This window comes from Peromyscus leucopus, chromosome 2 (genome assembly GCF_004664715.2).
Source record: "Peromyscus leucopus breed LL Stock chromosome 2, UCI_PerLeu_2.1, whole genome shotgun sequence".
NCBI classification, from domain to species: Eukaryota; Metazoa; Chordata; class Mammalia; order Rodentia; family Cricetidae; genus Peromyscus; species Peromyscus leucopus.
Window position 1 is genome coordinate 147,540,288 of NC_051064.1, and position 21,771 is coordinate 147,562,058.

The 21,771-nt window shown below is 49.2% G+C and overlaps 1 protein-coding gene across 1 annotated transcript in view; it reads right to left on the reverse strand.

Annotated features, from left to right (window-relative positions):
* The window catches only part of Pik3cd (phosphatidylinositol-4,5-bisphosphate 3-kinase catalytic subunit delta), a 46,732-nt gene that overhangs the window by 16,279 nt on the left and 8,682 nt on the right, over positions 1-21,771 (reverse strand). The window contains 1 exon segment of the mRNA XM_037203193.1: positions 9,818-9,935. The gene's annotated coding sequence lies outside the window, so the exon portion shown is untranslated.

Here is a 21,771-nt window from a genome sequence, read left to right on the forward strand (position 1 = left end):
CAGTGTTCTTGCTACCCCCACCACACAGCCTGGGGTGAGGGTGGGGGATGCTACAGATTTCCAGTTTCAGGCTGAGTAGTAAGCAGAAGGGTTAATGTTTATACAACCAAATTTGTTCATCTTTTTTTTTTTTTTTTTTTAAACAGGGTTTCTCTGTGTAGCTTTGGTGCCTTTCCTGGAACTTGTTCTGTAGACCAGGCTGGCTTCGAACTCACAGAGATCCCCCTGCTCTGCCTCCTGGGTGCTGGGATTAAAGGCGTGCGCCACCACTGCCCGGCTTTGTTCATTATTTTATGTGTTTTTTGGTTTTGTTTTGTTTTGTTCTGTTGAGACAGGGTCTCACTGTGTAGACCAGGCTGGCCTCAAGCTCACAGAGATCTGCCTGCCTCTGCCTCTTGAATGCTGGGATTAAAGGAGTGCACCATTGTACCCATCCAATTTTTATTCTTTTTTTTTTGTTTTTATTATTAATAAAATTTCTATTCATTTTACACACCAACCACAGATCCCCCTCCTTCCTGTTCCTGCCACCACAATTTTTATTCTTTAAAAAAAAAAAAAGTTTTGCCAGACAGTGGTGGCACACACCTTTAATCCCAGCACTTGGGAGGCAGAGGCAGGTGGATCTCTGTGAGTTCAGGCCAGCCTGGGCTACCAAGCAAGTTCCAGGAAAGGCGCAAAGCTACACAGGGAAACCCTGTCTCGAAAAACCAAAAAAAAAAAAAAAAAAAAAAAAAAAAAAAAAAAAATTCTAGGCTGAGAGTGTGGTTCAGTTGGTAAAGCACTACCCAGCGTCCACAAAGCCCTGCATTCAATTCCCAGCACCACATGAACAAACTGGGTTTGGTTGTGTACAATGTTACTACATTGCAAGTTCAAGGCCAGCCTGGACTACATGAGACCCTATCAAAGAAAAAAGAAAAGAAAAGAAAGAAAGAAAGAAAAAGAAAAAAGAAAAGGAAAGAAAAGACAAGACTTCTGAGTTGGGGCGTGTGGCTGAGGAAAGGACACATGTTTAGCATGCTTGAGGCCATGAATTGGAGCCCAATACCAAAACAAAACAGAACATTTCCGTGCCTACCACAAGGTCACATTCTTCTGGACTGAAATGACATGTTTCCGAGGGTGGTACTCACTGGGCGGGGCCTAACTCACCGGACAGGACAGCGGCAGCCAGCATCTGCTCCATGCATCAAGCTGCCTCCTGCACCCCACCCCCCCCACACCACCACACACCACACACACACACACACACACACACACACACACCCGCTGCCGCTGGTAGTCACTTCCTCTGAGTGCGAAACCACGTCCTACTTGGGGTTCCTCTTTCTGAGGCCAAAGTCTTCCTTTTTTATTTAAAATGGGGGAGGGGGTGAGGTCAGGAATCTGAGGGGTTACATCTATAATGCTAAGCATTCTTTCCAAGCTTGGGAAGTCAGGGTGCTTTTGGTCACATGAACACAGAGGCATGCGTTTCTGAGGACCCTGAGGTCTGGGTCTGAGGAAAGCGAACACTTTGCTTTCTTGCCCCTCAGCCTTGTGGAAAGGAAGTTTCAGCTGCATTACCCAGATGGTGGTAGAGCATTAAGTCTATAAACAACCTCATTCAACCATGGGGAAGACCCCGAGGTGTGCATGGCCCATCATCGAGACAGGAGAAAAGGGGAACCCCTTCTCTCTTCCTTAGAAGAAGTCTAGAACCTTCCCTTTCCAGTAGGATGTGACAGAGAGAAGCAGGTCCAGGGATGTTAGAACTACCCCAAGAATTCACACGGTACAGCCACTGAGGCAAACTGTTGGGCTTTACTCAAGTGGAACATGCCTGTACCCTGGGACCAAGCCAATTGTAGTCTATGCCCAGGCACACACCCAACAGAACTTGAGTACAGACATTGCCAAAGATACACATATGGTTTTAAAACTGTGGTGATATTTTGTGATCTAACAAATAAAGCTTGCCTGAAGATCAGAGTGTGGAGCTAAGCCACTAGTTAGCCATAGAGGGCAGGCAGTGGTGGCTCACACCTTTAATCCCAGCACTTGAGATCTCATGCCTTTAATCCCAGCACTAGGGAGGTAGAGACAGGAAGTGATATGGCTGGGCAGAGAGAGGACTATAAGGTGGGAGGAGACAGGAGCTGTGGCCCTTTTGGCTGAGGATTTCGTAGAGGTAAGAACTAGCGGGTCTGCTTCTCTAATTTCTCAGCATTTACCCTGATATCTGACTCTGGGTTTTCATTATTAAGACCACTTAGGATTCATGCTACATGAAGCATCATTGTACAGTCACCCACAGGACACCTCTCAGGTACAGATCAGTGGCAGAATGCAAGCTATCCTTTCCCAATGGACTATGGTGGCAGCAAAGAATCTACAGATATACACCGTGATGACGACACATCTCATGGACAGAAAGCTGAGCAAGAGAAGCTCGGAATGAAAACCAATACACGTTCAAGGCCAGCTTGGGACATATGAGACACTGTCCCCCCAAAAAAGATGATATTCACATCACCCAGGCTTGCCCTCCCATGGAGTCTGTCCTCCATCATCTCTATCTCCTGAGTACTGGGTTTGGAGGCAGGCACCATCATTCCCGTTTCTGTAACGATGGGGAGGGAACTGAGGGTTTCTCCCTCTCTCTTTTTGAATATTTTTGAAATATGGGTATTGTGCATGGCTGTGGTGGGTATGGACACATGAGTGCCTATGCCCTTGGAGGGCAGAGCCACCAGATTCCCTAGACCTGGAGTTACAGGCAGCTGTGAACCATTCGAATGGGTGCCGGACACTGAACTTGGCCCGATGTGAGACAGGATTCACTTAATTGCTGAGTCAGCTCTCTGGCCCCCAGCACCAACCCTCCAGCCCCGACCCCAAGACACCTTTGAGCCTCTAGATTGAGCCTCTCAGCCACATTAGCAGCCAATTCTGTTTCTTTCAGGGGACCTGTTTTAATTTACAGCATTTGAATTTTTTTTTTTTTAATTAGCCAGAAGGCAGAGGTGGATGAATCTCTGAGGAGCATTCAAAGCCAGCCTGGTCTACATAGCAAGTTCTAGGCCAGCCAGGTAGACACAAGGAAAGCCTGTCTTTAAGACAATTAATTACACCAGGCAGTGGTGGCGCACGCCTTTAATCCCAGAACTCAGGAGGCAGAGCCAGGCGGATCTCTGTGAGTTCAAGACCAGCCTGGTCTACAGAGCAAGTTCCAGGACAGGCTCCAAACTACAGCAAAACCCTGTCTTGAAAAGACAAAACAAAAACCCGGAAAAGTGATTACATTGCTTATTTATTATCTGGTCTGGTGTTCTGTTGCGCTGCATTACCAAGCACCATGGTGAGGGAGCCCACAGCCACTTCCGTTTCTCCTCCCCCTCCTTCCAGTTCCCACTGCAGGCCACTTTTCACATGGCTTCCAGGGACCCAAACTCAAGGTGTCAGGCTCACATGGCTGTCACTCCTGCCCACCAGACCATGCCGACCACACGTAGTCGGTTTCTCTGATCCCTCCTCCAGAAAGTATCTTTTTCCGTGAATGAAGCAATACCTTCCCCTTTCACTGTCCATGTCTAGAGAGTTCCTGCCTTGCAAGCTGGCTGCCTCCGACAGACAATCTCTGCCCCCTGTGCCGTCATTGGGGGAGGAGCCAGAAGGGTGGGTGAAACAGCTTAGACAAAGGGTCAGTGGCGGCCAGGACTGTCCCAAGTCACCGGGAGAGGAGCCATTGCCAGACAGCAGGAGCAATTCGCAATCCTCAGACAGTCCTGGCTTCTCTGTCTACACCTAAGTCCCTCAGGAGCGTCCGGGAAATCTTCACAGGACCTGGCTCCGTTCTTTCAACCTCTCCAACTGGTGCCACAGGAGCCACAAAATCAGCTATGGGACAGTGCTATGGTAGATCTCTGAGTCTCCCATCAACTTGCCCAGATGTCCCAAATCAGTTTTCTCTAGCCCAAAATGGACATGTAGGATCTGACCTCTGAGTCCTAAAGATCCAACAGAGATGGGATCTGGGGAGAGGCTCAGCTGCCTTACAAGCCTGAGACCCTGAGGCCTCCTCAGACCCAACAGCAAAAGCTGAGCACAGCAAAAACTTGTAATACCAGAGCTGGCAACATGGGGCAGGAGGAGCGGCAGCGAAACCTAGAGCTCACTGGTCAGCTGGTGAAGTCACCTGGTGAAGCTGCTGGTGGAAGCCTTCCTAGAGAACAACACCCGAGATTGTCCTCTGACTTCCACACACATCTGTGTACATGTATACATGTGTGTGGACACAGGTACAGATCCAGGAGAATTTTCTCCAAAGACTTTAACAGACATATCTGGTCTACTCTCAGGATTCAGGATGCTTCAGGGGCCCTAGGAGGCTTCTAGGAGACCTGCAAGCAAGGATTGCCCTGGGCCGGGAGCCCTGCTGGCTGGAGTCTTGGTCCAAACTTGGGACTCCTGGGGAGTTCTTTGCCTTTTGAGGGGAGGGGGGTTCAAGTCAGGGTTTCTCTGTATAACAGCCTTGGCTGTCCTGGAACTCAATTCTTTGCCATGTTCTCTGCGTCTCTTTTGAGACTCTCAGTGGCCAGAATCTCTGGACTATTAACTCCACCTCTTATCCGGGTCCTTGGCCAATATACCCACTTTTCCCCAGTCTTTGTCAACATAAAGGCAATTTTTGGGGTCCTGCAGTCATGAGTCCTGGGGAATGGCTTCCTACCAGAACACATGAGTCACTTCGGCAGGCCACATTGGGGACAGGCAACAAGGAGAAGAAGGGAAGTGGCCTCCTGCTTCTCTGGGTGATAGCCATCTTTCTCCCTGAGGCAGGGAGCCCTGGGAAGGCTGTCAGGCTCCTTCAGGGCGGCTGCATCGGGGACCCAGAGTCACTTCAGAAAGAGTTCTAGAGTGCAAAGACTCCCCTGGGAGCCATCCCTACGTGTCTGTGGAGAGATAGAACACTCATACTCCGAGCCCACAGATAAACCATCTGTCCAAAGCCTGGATTTCAGAGTCAAAATGACAATTTAATTAGTCCAAGATCTGAGCCACAGAAACTTCTAGAAGGTGAGTACGCATAAGTTAAGTGTCCATAACCCTCAGACTGAAGATCTAATTCTGGCATCCACCTCAACCATGAATAGAGAAGGCATCACACAAAGACACTTGTGCGGCAGGGTCCCGTGGATGCTGAGCCCAGCAGCGTGGGCAAGGGGCCGGTTTGCAGGAGCCCCTCAACCTCAGCAAGCCCCTTCAAATCCAGGCGCCCATTTCTCAGTCCCATCAACCTGTACGGACAACCAGCACAGGTGTGCACATCAGAGCGGAGTCCAAAAGTGTGGCCCCTTTTACCCAAAAGATCACCTCACAGCCAGTCCCTAAGGACACTCCCTAAGAAGGGACATCCTTGAGACAGTTACCCTGCTGTGGATGCCCACACGGCCCTGGAGGCCCCCGGACGGGGCCGTGAAGAGCTACCTTTCTCCATTCATTTACACTGAGTTTATTTTCACAGGTCCTGCAGACAGCTGACGGGCATCATCGAGGCTCTTATGGTAATTTTAGTCTAATGGAAGGAGATGGAAGGAAATAGAGTGAACAAGATGGTTTCATGGAGCCAAAGAGCTAGACTGAAACAAAAAGGGACTTGCAGGGAGGTGTCCTGTAGATGGAGGGGGGTGGAATGATCCTTGGGTGAGCCACATTAACGGGAAGGCTCCAGTGAGTGAAGGAGTCAGGATGATGGGTCAAACAGAGACCAGGTGTAGGAACATGGTAGGAAGAGGCACAGAGGCCCTGAGGCAGGAACCAGGTGACAGTCCCAGATCCTCAGGGAAACAGTCAGGAAAGGAGAGCTTAGCCCCGCCCCTCACTCTGGCTTCCGGTTCAGTGCTAGGATCTCTCCCCCTGCTCTAGCTCCTGCTGCAAAGCCATCCAGCATTAGGTTCCGAGGCTGAACCAATAACTGAGCAATGACCTTGGACCTTCAGCCCCCGAGACTATGGACTGAATAAACATCTTTTCTTTGTAAGCAGCCTGCCACGGGTGTTTAGTTATAGTAATTGAAAACAAAACAGCATAGTAGTGTTTTCTAGTCATTCTCAAGCCTCAAAGAAAGCAATGCAAACACTAAAAGCCATTGGGCCGTCCAGCCAAATGAGAAATGGATACAGTTGTACATTGTTTCCATTTGCTTGTTTCAGTTTTCCTTCTGGCTTTGGAGCCCGGGTTGACCTCTGTCTCGGCTCCCCAGTGTTGAGATACAGGTAGGGATGCCTGGTTCACATTCTTTGTTTTTTTCTTACATTAGTGGAAGACTTTCTTCCATCAACTTCCTCAAAAAGACATAAAAAGGTTATGTGTCACATATTGAAAATTCACATTTAAAAAAATGCCTTAAAGGAACCAGACACAACGGCATACCCCTATAAGCCTAGCACCAAGGAGGCAGAAGCAGGAGGGCCATGAGTTCAAGGTCAGCCTGGGCTATTTAGTGAGACCCTGCCTCTAAAAATGAACAAAGCCTAGGCACAGGGATTCACAGCTGTAATCATAACACTTAGGAAGCTGAGGCAGGAGGACTGTCCCAAGTTCATGGCCAACTGGTACGCACCTAGACCAGTCAGAATTACACAGTGAGACCCTCTTTCAAAAAAACCGCAAACCAGGGGCTGGGGAGATGGTTCGTGGTTAAGAGCATTTGCTGCTCTTCTCGAGGACCAGAGTTTGGTTCCCAGAACCCACACTGGGTGGCTCTCAAACACCTCTAATTCCAGCTCCAGGGGATCTGAAGCCTCTGACCTGGATCCAAGGCCATTGCATTCATGTGCACACAGACAGACAGACAGACAGACAGACACACACACACACACACACACACACACACACACAATCTGTAATAATAAAGCTGGGTACAATGGCTCACACCTTTAATCCCATCACTTAGGAGGCAATGGTAGGTGACTCTCTGTGTGAGTTCGAAGTCAGCTTAGACTGCACAGAAAGCCCCTGTCTCAAAAAGAAAAAAGTAATAATCTTTTTAAAAAATCATTTCAAGCCGGGGCAGTGGAGGCACATGCCTTTAATCCCAGCACTCGGGAGGCAGTGGCAGGTGGATCTCTGTGAGTTTGAGGCCAGCCTGGTCTACAGAGTGAGATCCAGGACAGGCTCCAAAGCTACACAGAGAAATCGTGTCTCAAAACAAACAAACAAACAAATAAACAAACAAATCATCATTTCTGATGCCATAGGGGTTTGTTTGAGACAGACTCTCAAGGTAGCCTGGAACTAACTCACTATGTAGCTAAGACTGACCTTGAACTTGTGATTCTCCTGCTTCCCAAATGCCCCACCAACCCTTGTTTATGCACTGCGGGGGACTGGACTGGGGTTCAGGCATCCTGGTCAAGTACTCCGCCAACTGAGCTACATCACAGCCCCCCCCCCCTAGTTTTAATACACAAGAGCATTTTGCAGAGACAACAAACAGCCATGTGGGAACATCCTGTTTTCTTTTTCTGTCTGGGTGGTTCCTGCTAAGAACTTAACTGCATTGAACCATCCAGGGCTGCCAGGTCAAATGTAGGCGCAAGGCACTGGACCAGCTACTTTTGCTTTGCTGTGACAAAATACCTCGCAGAAATGTCTTAGGAAGGAAAGACTTATTTTGGCCCAGTTCCAGGGGGTCTCAGCTCATCACAGCTGGGGAGGTGTGGTGGGGCGGCTAGTTCATGGATGCAGGAGCCTGCAGAAAGACTGTTCACATCACGGCGCCCCAAGAAACAGAGAGCACAGCAAAATCCCGGGGCAAGTACCACCCTCACCCCTTAAGCTTCCACAGCCTCCCAGAAGAGTGCCACCAGTTGGGGACAAATGTTTGAAACATGATACTAAGTGTGACTTCTTGGAGTCATACCACCACAAGCCACTAGCCCCATTTGAACACTGGGAGGGCTCACTGTGTAAAGAGCTTCAGGGGTCAGCAATAAATGTCAGGATGTCGTAGTCACTGTCCTTGTGAGGTCAAAGTCAGGATTTGCAAGGCCCTGCCTGGCTACTGGGTGGAAGCCACGCTGCTATATTTCCATCATTCTGTGCCAAGTGTCTGGGTCTTACAACTTTTTTTTTTAAATCTCCCTCCAACTCCTGTCCAATTCCAACTCCCTCCTCCACACCAGCCCTTTTCCCTGACTTGTGACTCTTGGTTTTGTTTTCTGATCCATTTAATGTCGCCAGAACAACAGTACTCACTGGAGCCTGGTAGTGAGCTGAGGGCTATGACTCCCCCTTTCCCTGGATCTACCCGTAGCAAATAGTCCAGCAGTGACAGGTAAAGTCCCCGCGCCCCTCCTCCAGCCATGCCTGACTACGGACAGGCTCATTCTTGTGCAGACCCACTGTGGGCAATCACAGCTGCTGTGAGTTCATATCATAACGGCCATATAGTTGCCAGAAGATGTGTAACTCCAGTTTCAGGGAATCTAGTGCCCTCCCCTGGCCTCCATGTGTACTGTGAGCACATGGTGCACATACACACATGCAGGCAAACACTCAGATACACAAAATAAAAACATATATTTTGTTGTTATTGTTTTTTGAGACAGGGTCTTTCTGTGTAGCCCTGGCTGTCCTGAAACTTGCTATGTAGACCAAGCTGGCCTCAAAATCACAGAGATCAGCCTGCCTCTGCCTCCTGAGTGCTGGGATTAAAGGCGTGCTGCTAAAATTATCATTAAAGGTATTTCCTGAGCTATGGAGATGAAGGTAAAGGAGTCTGCTGTGCAGGGGTGGCCACCTGAGTTCACTCCTCTCAACCCACATAGAGATGAAACGAAAAACAAAATTATCCTCTGACCTCTGTACACACACCATCATGGCATACGTGTGCCCAAATAGGCACACTAATAACAAGTGTAAAAAAAAAAAATTAAGGCAGTTTGGAAAAATAAGTTTCCACTGTGGTGATTCTGTTTCTGCCTCCTAACAGCTTTAAAATTTTGCCTAATACTTTAATTTTGAAAGAGATTCACAACCAATAAGGAGGTTTAGCAAACAACAAGAAAGACCTAGAGATGATGAGGTGGAGGCTGAGGGAAGCTTCACAGATGACACTGGCCCCACCTGATCTAAACGACAGCAACTTCTCAGGCAGAATGTTCTCCATGTACAAAGAATAACCACGTACCCACAAAGACTGCAAGGGAACCCCAGACTTCCCCATCACAGAGCTTAGTACCCACACCCAACTGCCAATTGCCTGGACAGGGGTGTCTTCGTTACTCGTCTATTGCTGTGGCACGACACCATAACAAGGCGAGCTGGAGGGAAGTTTATTTGAGGCTCACGATTTCAGAGGTCAAAGTTCATGACCATGATGGTGGGGAGCAGGCAGCAGGCTGGCAGGCACTGTGCTGGGGAGCTGAGGGCACACATCTTGAGACACAACCATGAGGCAGAAAGAGACACCAGGAATGGCCTCAACCTCTGCTCCCAGTGACACATTCCTCCAACAAGGCGACATCTCCAAATCCTCCCCAAACAATTCCACAAACTGGGGACCAAGGATTCAAACATACACCATTCTTCTTCCAAGTCAGTGGCTCCGAAAGAGAATCCTAACTTGATCTTGTGACCATCCAAGACTCTGTAGACCCAGAGGTCCCTACTTAATGCTGCCACCCACTACACCCTCAGGCCCCATTCGCTTCCTTTGAGAATGCTCGTCCCACAGACAAGTCAGAGAGGGTCGATTTTCTTCCACATTCCTATCTGTAATACAATATCTCTTCCTTCCTCTACATATCTCTCCCTTCCCCCAACCTACCTTTTTGGGATGGGCCAAGAAAGACGACCAGCCAAGGCCCTTCTGCCTGGGAGATTAAAGGGGCTTTGCCATCAGTGAACTTCATCCCACTTTTGGGGACCCTCAGCTCCTCATATGTCTGAAAAGATGAGAGGAGGAAAGCACATTTTAAACACAGAAGTTCAGAAACCAGGTATGGGATGTATCTCAGGGCAGTGGGTATAGCTCCATGGGAGTGCTTGCCTAACATGCAAAAAGCCCCCAGCACCGAAGGGAGCCATTTCATCTGCTTCCCTTCTTGTAAACCAACCCCATGTTGCTGGGTCGCCCCTTCTTACAGCACCCCCGCTCCCTGTGATGCACAGAAGCATTTCCAGACCTGAAGCAGGTGACTCGGATGTTTGCCGGTTTTCTTTTCTTTTCTTTTTTTAGAGCAAAGTTAATTGATCTGAGCCATGCCTGAGTTTGAATTTCATCTCATGGCTGCAAAAGAAGTAGGCTCCTGAACTTTAGACCTTGACTCTCCATGTAGATCTGCTTTCAAAGTCAAGACTAAAGGAAAAGCCATCCCTATTGGGCTAGAGGTGGAAAGGAGGGCTGTGAGAAGAGGGGAGCACCCCTACTAAGAACCTGACCCCTAGTCCTGGGCACCTGTACAGTGGGGTGCCTTGAGCCTCCATCCCATTAGGTAGAGCGGGAAGGGCTCACGAACTACTGGCTTCTCCCTAAGACAAAAGCAAAGCCCGTAGGAGTCCACTATAAACACACATTCCCCAGGGTCCAAGCTGGAGTCCTCCAGTCTGCCAGCACAGGCCCTGAAAGGATGCTCAGCAACCCTGCTGCAGGAGCCTGGGTGGGTGTGAATACACCCTTCAGGTCGGCATCCAGGGAGGGGACCACTAGGGCTTTCCAAGAAACTATCAGCAGAGTCACTCCAGGCTTTGGCCAAAGACTAAAAGAAGAAATAACTTACATGCTGACCAGTGAAAATAGCAAACAGTAGTAGGACGGACCATGGAACCTGAAGTGAGTGCAGAAAGAAAGCGCTTTGAAAACCGGAAAGACAAAGCAGAAAGCATGATGGAGCTCAGAGGATTGCATCCTCAGGAATTCGGGACCGGAGATAAGGAGCCAGGAAAAAAATGCACCAGGGTTCGAAGGAAGGAGTAAGTCCCACGGCGGAAGATAGACAGGAACTCCAGGCCTGGGTATGACTTCTGTTAGCCCCTCTTGGTTCAAGGGCAAAGCTAGGGAGGGACGGATCGTGCCGACTGCTGGGCTGAGAATCGGGGACAGAGGGAGGGGGGGACGGGGGAGCGCGCACCGAACTGCTTTGGTTCCTGAGAAGTAAACAGCTCAGCTCGTCCTAAGCAAACGCGACCTCGTCCCCCCTGGTCGGGAGCCCACTGAGGGTCCGGCTCATCCCACCAAGGGCGGCAGAAGACACACCCAGGATTCCATCCTCATAGTCACAAAAAGATGCAACTCAGCACTCTCCCACTACCACCACCACCACACCACCACACACAGAGACCAGGGAATCCCAGGCAGGAGACCCTACGTAAGGGTCGACTTTTCCAGCGGGGTGCTATTGCCTCTGATGCTCCTGCCTCTCCTAAGCCGCTCCACCCTGGACTCCTGATGACCTCCTGCCCTGCCCCCCCAAACCCAGGCCGACAAAGCCCAGTGCTGGGCGGGGCAGAGCATCTGGCCAGTGGGGGTGGGGGGAGGCACAGGGACCCCACAGACGCCCGCACAGGTGGGTTTCGTACCCGGTGTCGGTGGCAGGGGCGGGCTCCGTCTCCCTGGAGACAGTTGCCCAGGGGACACGGCGGGAGGGTCCCCGAGTGACCGGAGGGCGCCAGCCTCCTGGCGGCCGTGTGCAGCCCGCAGGGGTGGCGGTGAGTGAGCGAGCGAGCTGGGCATCGGCAGAGGGGCGCGGCCGGGGCGGGGCTCAACAACGGGCTGGAGAGGGCAGCCAGGCGGGGCGGGGCGGGGCGCGGTCGGAGGCGGAGCATCCCCGGGATGGGGCGGGGCCAGAGCCCGCTGTACCACTGCACAGTCCGCAAGCGTTAATACCCCAGGTTTGGGGAGGAGGAAGGAATAGCCGCCTGGGTGGTATGAAGTGGAGACGCCTTGGTTACTCTTGCAGGAAGCCAGGGGCTAAGGCAGGGGTCTTCAGGGTTCTCCTCATCTCCCCACCACGGAGCCCCAGAACAGCAGAATGATCCGAGATGACAGGTATAGGCAGTCCTGGCTAGGGTCTCTTACAATCAGTGGATAGAAGGCGCTATTTATAAAGGGAGATCTATCCAGCGTCTTTCTGTCTTAGTTGTCTTTTTATGGCTGTGATAAAAGCATGACAAAAAGCAACTTGAAGGGGAAAGGGTTTATTTGGCTTACATATCCCTGTCACAGTCTAGTGGGGGAAACCGAGGCAGGAACCTAGAGGCAGGAACTGAAGCAGAAACCACGGAGGAATACTACTTATAGACTCACTACTCTCCATGTCTTGCTCAGCCTACTTTCTGAGGACCACTGGGGACCACCTGCTCAAGTGTGGCACTGCCCCCAGGGAACTTGGTCCCATCAATCATTAGTCAAGAAAATACCCCACAGACTTACCTACAGGCAATATGTGGGAGGTGTTTTCTCAATTAAGGTTCCTCTGCCCAGATAAGTCTGGGTTGTGTCAAGTTGTCAAACAACAACAACAACAACAAACCCCACTTAACAGCACTCTCCCCTTGGTTCCCAGGGCATCACCAGGAAGGGCAGAACACTCCAACCTGAGTCAGACCTGGAGTTGCTGTCCCCCAAGTGTACCATGAGTCTGGACTCTGGGCTCAGATCCAGCATGCTGGCTGTGTCTGTCAGTGGGAATTCCCCCACACGGAATTAACAACAAGCGATTTATCCAAGACTTTCACTCACACATCTAAGTTCCTTCCAACAGCTATGCTGTGCCAGGGCTGGGGTTCCATCCTGGAACCTCTATGGTAAGCAGCTATTGTTCTCTCTGGGGTGGTAAATGAGGGAACCCAGGGTACTGTCCCATGTACACACAATCCTCACAGCTTTTCTGTTATGCTTTGTTTTAGTATTGGGGAATTGCATTTAGAGCCTCAGGCATGCGGAGTAAGCACTCTTATCATTGAGTTATATCCCTAGCCCTTTATTTTTTATTTATTTATTTTGAAACAGGGTCTTGTGTAGCCCTGGCTGGCCGGGAACTCATTACATAGACCAGGCTAGCCTTGAACTCAGAAATCTGCTTTCTACTGCCTCCCAGGTTTTGAGACAGTCTCACTAAGTTGCCCAGGCTGACCCTGAACTCTCCATCCTCAGCGTCCTCAGCAGCTGGGGCTAGAGGCCCAGCTCACACAGCAGAACTAGTATGGAACCAGTTTGGTTCTGCACTGGACCTCCTGTTTTGCCCTGTCCTCTTACCATGTTCTTAGAATTAATAATGCTTTGTAGCTGGGCGGTGGTGGCGCACACCTTTAATCCCAGCACTTGGAAGGCAGAGGCAGGTGGATCTACGCTAGCCTGGTCTACAGAGCAAATTTCAGAACAGCCAAGACTACACAGGGAAAACCTATTTCAAAAAACAAACCAACCAACCAACAAACAAAAAAAAAGAGTCCTAGGAAGGTCCCTGGAGTTAGTGAAGAGTGAAAAGACAAAAGCCGAGCCAGAAGTTCCCAGGAATTACTAAACCCAGCATGGGAGGACTAAGCCAGGATGAGATGACCAGGATGTGGGAGGTCCCCAGGCAAGAGTCAAAAAGCCCAGGCCAGGAGCTTCCCACGGCCCCCAGCAGCCCTGCCTGGGGCCTTGGTGCTGGAGCACCCTAGGAGGAGAGTTAGACAGGCAGGATGCAATTCATTCCCAGTATCATGTCTAGATGTCCCACATATCTTCACTCTCGGCATGGTGGCACTTTAATCCCAGCACTCAGGAGGCAGAGGCAGGTAGATCTTTGTGAGTTCAAGACCATCCTTGTCTATAAAGGGAGTTCCAGGCAGTCAAGGCCACAGAGTGAGACCCTGTCTCTAAATAACAAAACAAAAGCAACACACCTCCTGGGGTGCTATTTATGTAAACACACTGGCTGTGTTTGCCGGAGGATTCAAGCAACTGGCTGTGCTGCTCACAAACTGACCTCTGCAGCAAATGGAACCAGGGACACTGGGTGTGGCCAGCCTGATGATAATGTGGGGACGGCCCCAGGGTCCTGCCCCTCGGAGCCATCTGTGCCTGCAAGCAAGTCTGGGAGCAGAGCCATCTTCTATGGGCGACCTGGAGATTCTGAACCCACCTAAATTCTCCAAGTGTGAAGCCTGGGTCTCCTAGGCCACTCAGACCCCAGAGCCCAAGAAAAGTCATGGCTCTATCTTGAAGAGTAGACAGGGAGGAGGGGAATTCAGACAGCCACCTGGGTGCAGAGGAGAGATACCTCTCACAGGTTAATGACTCCCACTGTCAGCCACCAAAAAGATTTTCCAAAGCAGAAAAACTCCAAGGACCTCTACCCTCTCTTTTCCATGTGTGGGGGCTCCCCGCACTCCACAGGAGCCATGCATAGTGTTTTCCTTCCCCCCAATTCCACTTTTTTTCTGATGGAGTAGGTCTGAGTGAATTCCAGATTCAATGACAAGATCCCCATTAACAATGAACCCCAGTGACCGGCTTGGGGTACAAACTGAACAGTCAGGTACTAATTTCTCTTAGAGTCCAGGGGGGGGGAAAATAAGATTTCTTTGAAATGGCAAAACCCACCAAAAGGTGACGTGTCTGTATCACAAAAATATGCTAGAACTGTGCTGGCAAATATGGGAAAGTCAGAAACCATTTAAAAACTTGCATAGTCCAGAGAGATAGCCCAATGGGTAAAGGGGCTTCCTCTGCAGACCTGACAACCTGGTCTGCCCCAGAAGCTTGTCAAGGTGGAAGGGAGGAGAAAGCCAACTCCACAGAGTGCTCTCTGACCTCCACACACGCACAGCGGCCTGGGCCCCACTCCCAACAGCAGCAATACAACCAAGTTTTCAAAAGCATTTCGAGAGAAGCCAGGCTTGGAGGTGCATGCCTGTAAAACTTCAAAGATGAGGAAGGTACCCATTGTTGACCTCTGACCTCCACATGTACCCCCACACACATGAACACGCATACACACTTAGGAGTTTCACTATTGTCAAAACTCAAGAGTAAATAGAAAAATTAGATTTCCACCCCTCTGTTTGCCACTGCCCAAAGGAGCCAATTCTCTGTAAGCACTCTAGCCTAAGAACAGGAAACCAAACACTCCCACTCATAGGAGCCCTGTTCCACTCAAGAAGTTTATTTGCTCCATCCATCACTCCTCCCCTCCTGTCCTGACACTTCCAGGTCACCATACTGTGATGTCATCCCACCTCTTTCAGCTGCCTGCCCATGTCCCAACTGCCTTGCTTCTTCCTTCTCAAAGCGGCATCAGCATTCCTAGGAGTGGTCAGACACAACAAGACTAGAGAGGATATTACCTTTAACTTTGTCAACCTGGCACAGCCCAGGGTTATCTGAGAAGGGAATAGATATGTTCATGGTGGATGGTCTAGATTGCCAGCCCACTATGGATGGCACCATTCCCTGGGCAGGTGGTCCTGGGTTACATAAGAAAACTAGCTAAACATGAGCCTGTGAGTAAGCAAATAAGAGGAAAACCAGCAAGCAGCATTTCTCCATGGTTCCCTGAGTTCCTGCCCTGACTTCCCTCAATGATGGACTACGTGATAGAAATTCTTGGTTGTCAACTGGACTACATATGGAACTAAAGCCCCAAGGTGGGAGACACACCTCTAATCTGGGCCACACCTGCTGGAAGCCTCTATGAGGGCTTGGAAGAAGGAAGCTTTTGCTCTTTGACTGCTTGCTCTCACCTTGCTAGCAAGTCCATTCCTTCACTGGCATTAGAGTCTACTTCTTCGGGATTCCAGCATCTACTGAAGCCTTGCAGACTGAGCAACTGCTAGATTCTTGGACTTTCTGTTCACAGCCAGCCATTGTTGGATTAGCTGGACTACAGCCTGCAACTTGTTTTAATAAATTCCCTTTATATAGAGATTCGTTCTATAAATTCTGTTAATCTAAAGAACCATGACTAATACACATCGTAATAATGCCACTCCCTGGTAACCAAGCATTCAAATCTATGAGCCTATGGGAGCCAATCTTATTCAAACCACCACATAGGTCGTGGTGTTTGTCACAGCAACAGAATGAAAATACAGCAGGGACTAAAGTTGGGGGGAAATCAGATACAACTAACAATAAAACATGTTAAATGTGTATTTTAAATTCTAACTGGAAAATAGGAGGACAGTGCAGAATTATCTCCCAAAGGGACAAGATTCCCTATTTATTTACATAATCTCACTATTGCTTTGTCCCCTTGATAGACTGTTTTGTTTCGTTTAGAAATAGGGTCTTTGCTGCATCGCCCAGACTGGCTTCTGGCTTCTGAGTGCCAGCGATCCTGCTGCCGTAGCTGGGACTAGAGAGAGGTACAGGCCTGCCCCTGTGCTGCTCTGGTCTTTTGATACTTTTATGGGGGACCCTAATTACAAGAGCCCTCTCTCTGCCACCATCTTTACATGTTCTTATTAATCTTTGAATTCTCACCCTCCAGTTAACTAAAAATGTCACTCAACTGTACTTAAAAAGCCAAGCTAATTAGGACCTGGAGCTTCCATCTCCTCTGGGGTCAGTTCCCTAAGCTCTGATTACATGTCTATCTTAGTTGAGGCTTCCAGAGTTTGTGACTTAGAGCATAGAAAGGGGTGGGTAGGCCGAGGAAAATGATGCTTGAATCGGCCCTGTTCATTCCTTCATGTGTCTACCAAAAAAGCTTTAGTGTTTCCAGGAGCAAAGCTCTGGAATATTCTTGGCTAATCTCTCCACAGTTTAGGATGGGAAAACCAGCACACAGGGTTGACCTTGGGATCAGAAGCAAGGATCAATCAGACAGATAGCACACACTGGCAGCTTCTAGGAGTATTCACAGGGGAGTATCTGTCACAGTTTCTGGGAGTCTCAGGTTCCCAATGAGAGCCTGTGAACCTGAGTTCTTTGTGTTGTCCACAAATGGGAAGAAGCACTCTGTTGTGGAAAAGGCCCACTGTGAATATTTACTAAGGCAAAAGTTAGAATAATGGGCCAAATAGGATGTTGCAAGTTCCTCACAAAAGGCACTGGGGTCAGGGTGGGTTTCTGGCCCTAATTTTCTAGAATCACCTTAGAGATGTGTTGTGGCAACTGTTGAGGACCAAGTGAGAAGACAATTTTAAGAAAATGAACTTGGCAGCATTACGCTAACAAAGTTGTCCTTAGAGAGCAGGCAAGTTTCCCGAGTCACAAAGCAATAGCAGTAAGTAGCCTGTGTTAAATGCGGGATAGCAGAGAGACAGTGCCATGGATCAGGCCCAGGGTTAAAAGCCTGGTCCCTAGCCTGGTGACATACCTAAATACCTCTTTCTCCCCCACTTTCTCTTTTCTCCCCTCTCCCCCACCCACGTAATGGCTCTTAAGTGCCTACGACTCTAGTTTCAGGGGATCTAATGCCTTCTTCTGGCCTCTGTGGGTACCTCCTGCACACACATGGTACACATATATACACTCAGACATACACACAAGCACATAAAATAAATAAATCATCAAATAACATAAAACTCAACCAGCAAAGCTTCAGCAAGGTCCAAGGTGCTAGTTTTAAAGCATGATATATATCCATGTTAGTGAGACTGTATCCTCCCCCTCAAGACAGTCTTATGGATCAGCCAAGGAAAGCCGATGGCTCTTGAACCTCTGTAGGATGGCATGACCCACTTCGAGGTTGACGGAGTTTAAAGGGGTGAACAGACTGTCTCCCCCACTCTACTTTCCCACCAAGCTGACTTGGGAGATGTGATGAGTTTGCCACACACCAAGCAGCCAGTGGATTCTGTAGTGGGGAGATACCAGCTGATCGTCGTCTACTTCACCTACGACAACGTCGAGCTGGAGGTGAGGCAGAGGCCGCTGTTCCACTTGCAGGGACAATTGCAATGCCCAGCTTCTCTGACTCAGGCCTTACAGAGGGTTCCTATGACCCTCCCTCGGGTTACGGCCCTCCGAGAGCAGCATCAGCACTCAGGGCAATGATTACCTGTACTTCTCAGTGTATCACAAGTGACTCTCCAGAGGCTTCTAAGGAGCGCCTGCCAGAGTGAGGACAGAGGTGAGAGGGGTGTGGTGTGTCACACCCAAATGAGGGTGCTACTCTCCAGGACTCTGCCCATACGCAGCCATTTGAAGCAAACACTGAACTCTACGATTTTATTTTATTTATTTATGTATTTATTTTTGTTTTTTTCAATAGGGTCTTACTACCTCTCCCTGGTTAGCCTGGAACTTGCATTTAGAAACTGCTTTTGTTTTAAAAAGCACTGACTAAGGAAAGAAGGAAAGCCTAGTGTGTCCGCCTCATTTCCTATCTGTGTGTCTCTTTTACTCTGGCTGAAGACAGAGCTGCAGCCACCTTGGATTCCAGGAGAAGCAAAACCTCACAGACAGATCCCTTCCTACCCTCCCTTACACCCTCTAGATGAGGGCAGTCACCCAGGGAGTGACTAGAGGGGCAGTCATCATTTGACAGCCATCTTGTCCCCTCAAGCAATGAAGACTTTTCGGACCACCTTGTAGGACAAGAGCCGAGACAATGGAGACGCACACCTGTCTCTTCCAGCAACCCTTCCTGGTTTCAATAGGAAGTGAGTGCCTTAAAGACAAACCTGGGGGCCTGGAACCCCCTGTCTCCTCCTTTCCCCAGGGTGGCCGCACACACACACACATCTCACCATTCCTCTTGAATTGGTGTCATGGGAATGGGCGGCCTCTCCTAGCTTATTGAGGCTGTGTAAGAATCTGGTTACGCTTCATCTTGCCAGTGACTAGCCCCACTCCTGAATCTACTGAGGGAGCAGCTATCAGTCAACTCGTTACATGCAAAAAGACATTTATTAATTAGCAGGTTCCAAGGAGTTTTAGGAATTGTGTGACAAGACATAAGGAGGGGGAAAAAGGATCAAACAGACACTTCACAGTATCACAGCAACCCAGGGCTGCAGTAGGAACTACCAACTTCCACCCCACTGGGAAGGCCTGTTCTAAACAACGTTATTACTGATAACAAAAAGGAAAAGAAATGCCCAAACTGGCTCTTTGGTTCAATAGAAATGCAAATGAAACCCACAGACATCTGGCAAGACACATGATCCCTATAATGACCACACTAGCAGGTCGAAGCCATATCCTCAACTCCCTGACTGCAAACACAGAGGGATCAGTCATCCAGGTTTAAAGATGGAAGGGGAGACAGAGAGCGCCAAGGTGGTCCCCAGTGGATCCAGAGGTAGCACAGTAGCCCCTTCCAGAGGAAGCCGGGTGCTTCCTATGGCATCTCATGGGCATTTCCTATGTGACAGAGTCATACATCCATGTAGTCCCCACCTGGGAAATCAAGCCTACATTGATTTTTATTTTGTCATTTTTCTTATTTGTACTTTCCAAGTTTTTATAAGTAACTTGCATTAAAATCTGTATAATAAAAATATGTACTATACATGTACAAATGTCACTGATGACTTTATAACTATATATATAACATACATATATATTATCTAAAATACAATATAGAAGATCTCAGTCTGTAAGTCTTAGAAGATGTGGCCACTCCAACCTCCACATCCCTGTGATATTTAGTATCTTTTAAAATTGCAAATTCTCAAGGCAGGCTTGGTGCTGTGAGTTTGAGGCTAAAATGACCCACACTCCAGGTCGGCTGAGGCTACATAGTGAGACCTCTTCTCAATCCTCCCTCCCCCCAAAAAAACCCTACAAATTCTCAATTTCTCTCTCTGTGTATGTGTGTGTGTGGGGGGGGGTATGGGATAAGGGAGATGTGTATGGGATGTGTGTGGTGTGTGTATGTATGTGTGGTATGGGAAGCTATGGGGTGTGAGGTGTGGGGGAATATGCATGGAGTGTGGGGTATTGTGGGGGTGGTATGTGGTGATATATGGTGTGTGTGTGTGTGTGTGTGTGTGTGTGTGTGTGTGTGTGTGTGTGTACACGAGCTAGACATTGGTCCTGCTCTCAAGGGCCTTGGTTACTTGATGGTTCTCCTCACAGAGTGAGCCTTGAGGCTGGCTATCGACACTTAGACCCTCCTTCCTCATAGTCTCCTGAGACCCCATGTCTCACATAACTCTGCCCACTGAGACAAAGGAAGAAAAAAAGCCTTGGGGACACATCCCCACCCCCACTCCGCGCATACTCCATCCCATCATTTATCATGTATGCCCGTCTCTCCTTGGCAAGGATTCTGTGGCCCCTTCTTTCCCTGAGCAGGTCTCTAAGCCATTTCTGCCCTCAGAACCTGTAAAAAATCAGTTCAGTCTCTTTTTTGTAAGGACTAGGCATGGCCTTGGGGGCATGGTAGGCAACCTCATCACCAGGGCCTGATCCATCAGGCTGCTCACAACCACGAGGAATTCCAGTTTCAGTGGTACAATGCCCACTGTCCTCCTCCAGCACCCAGAACATGCGCAATGCAGACAAACTCATGTGACACACACATAAATCAAAATAAGGCCAGGCGGTGGTGGCGCACGCCTTTAATCCCAGCACTCGGAAGGCAGAGGCAGGAGGACCTCTGTGAGTTTGAGGCCAGCCTGGTCTGCAGAGTGAGATCCTGGACAGCCAGGACTACATAGAAAAACCCTGTCTCGAAAACCAGAAAATAAATAAATAAGAAATCTCTCTTTGAAAAGATCTATTCCTTGGGTTGAGGAGATGGTTCAGTGGGTGAGGTGTTTGCCTCACAAGTGCAAAGACAGAGTCTGGATTCCTAGAACCCCTGGTAAATGACGGGATGGAACTGCAGACTACTCTGTGATTTCAGTGGGCACAAGGCGAATACAGGGGATCCCCAGAGCAAGCTGGCTGGCTAGACTGCCTGATGGACAAGCTCCAGGTTCAACTGAGAGAAGCGGCTTTAAGGAATAAGGTAGTGATGGAAGATGGTTGACATGAACCTCAGGTCTCCACAGGTGCCCTCTTCTCACACACACACACACACACACACACACACACACACACACACGCACGCACGCACGCACGCGCACCCATGCCCATGCCTACCCACACGCACACACTCACACACACACACTCATACACATACCCCCCCACACCTCCCCTCATCCCCATACATGAGAACTTGCATCTATACACATGCACACACACCACACACCACATACACATGAGAGGAGAAAAAACTATATTTCTTGTCAAAATTCTGTCTCATATTCATATGATTTTTTTCATAATCCTCATGTTTTCAAATGAAGATTGAAGTCACTGCTGGGAGGAGAGGAAGCCACAGAAGGAAACATAAACATCTTTCTGGAGTAGCAATTTGACTCAAAAGTAGGGAGAAATATTCTTTATAGTAAAATAAACATGCACACATCATGGAAGAGAATGTAAAATTGATGTCAGTGTTAAAAATAGGGCTTGAGCTTCAAAGAAAGGTCACGGTTGGGGTGGGATGCTGTGGACTGGAGTTATACATCACATCTCCTCTGGCCAGAGGAGTGGGTGGGAAAGCTGGAGGAGAATGGTCCATGTGGGTCAAGGTTACTTCTGCCAGCTGTCCAGCCATTTCCCAGCCACTTCCCCACAAACCCAGTGCACAGGGATCCTGGGGGCCATTTTTGGAGTCCTCTGGCCCTACCCAGAGGCACTGACTTGTGTCGGTCCCAGCTGTACAGAGCTCAGTGGATCATTTCAGACACTTTATCACAGTTGTGAAAAGCTGATATTCACACCACACCACACAAGCAAGCTCCAGCCATAACCTGTGGCCTGGACACCTATCCCTCGAGAGCTGTTCCCTC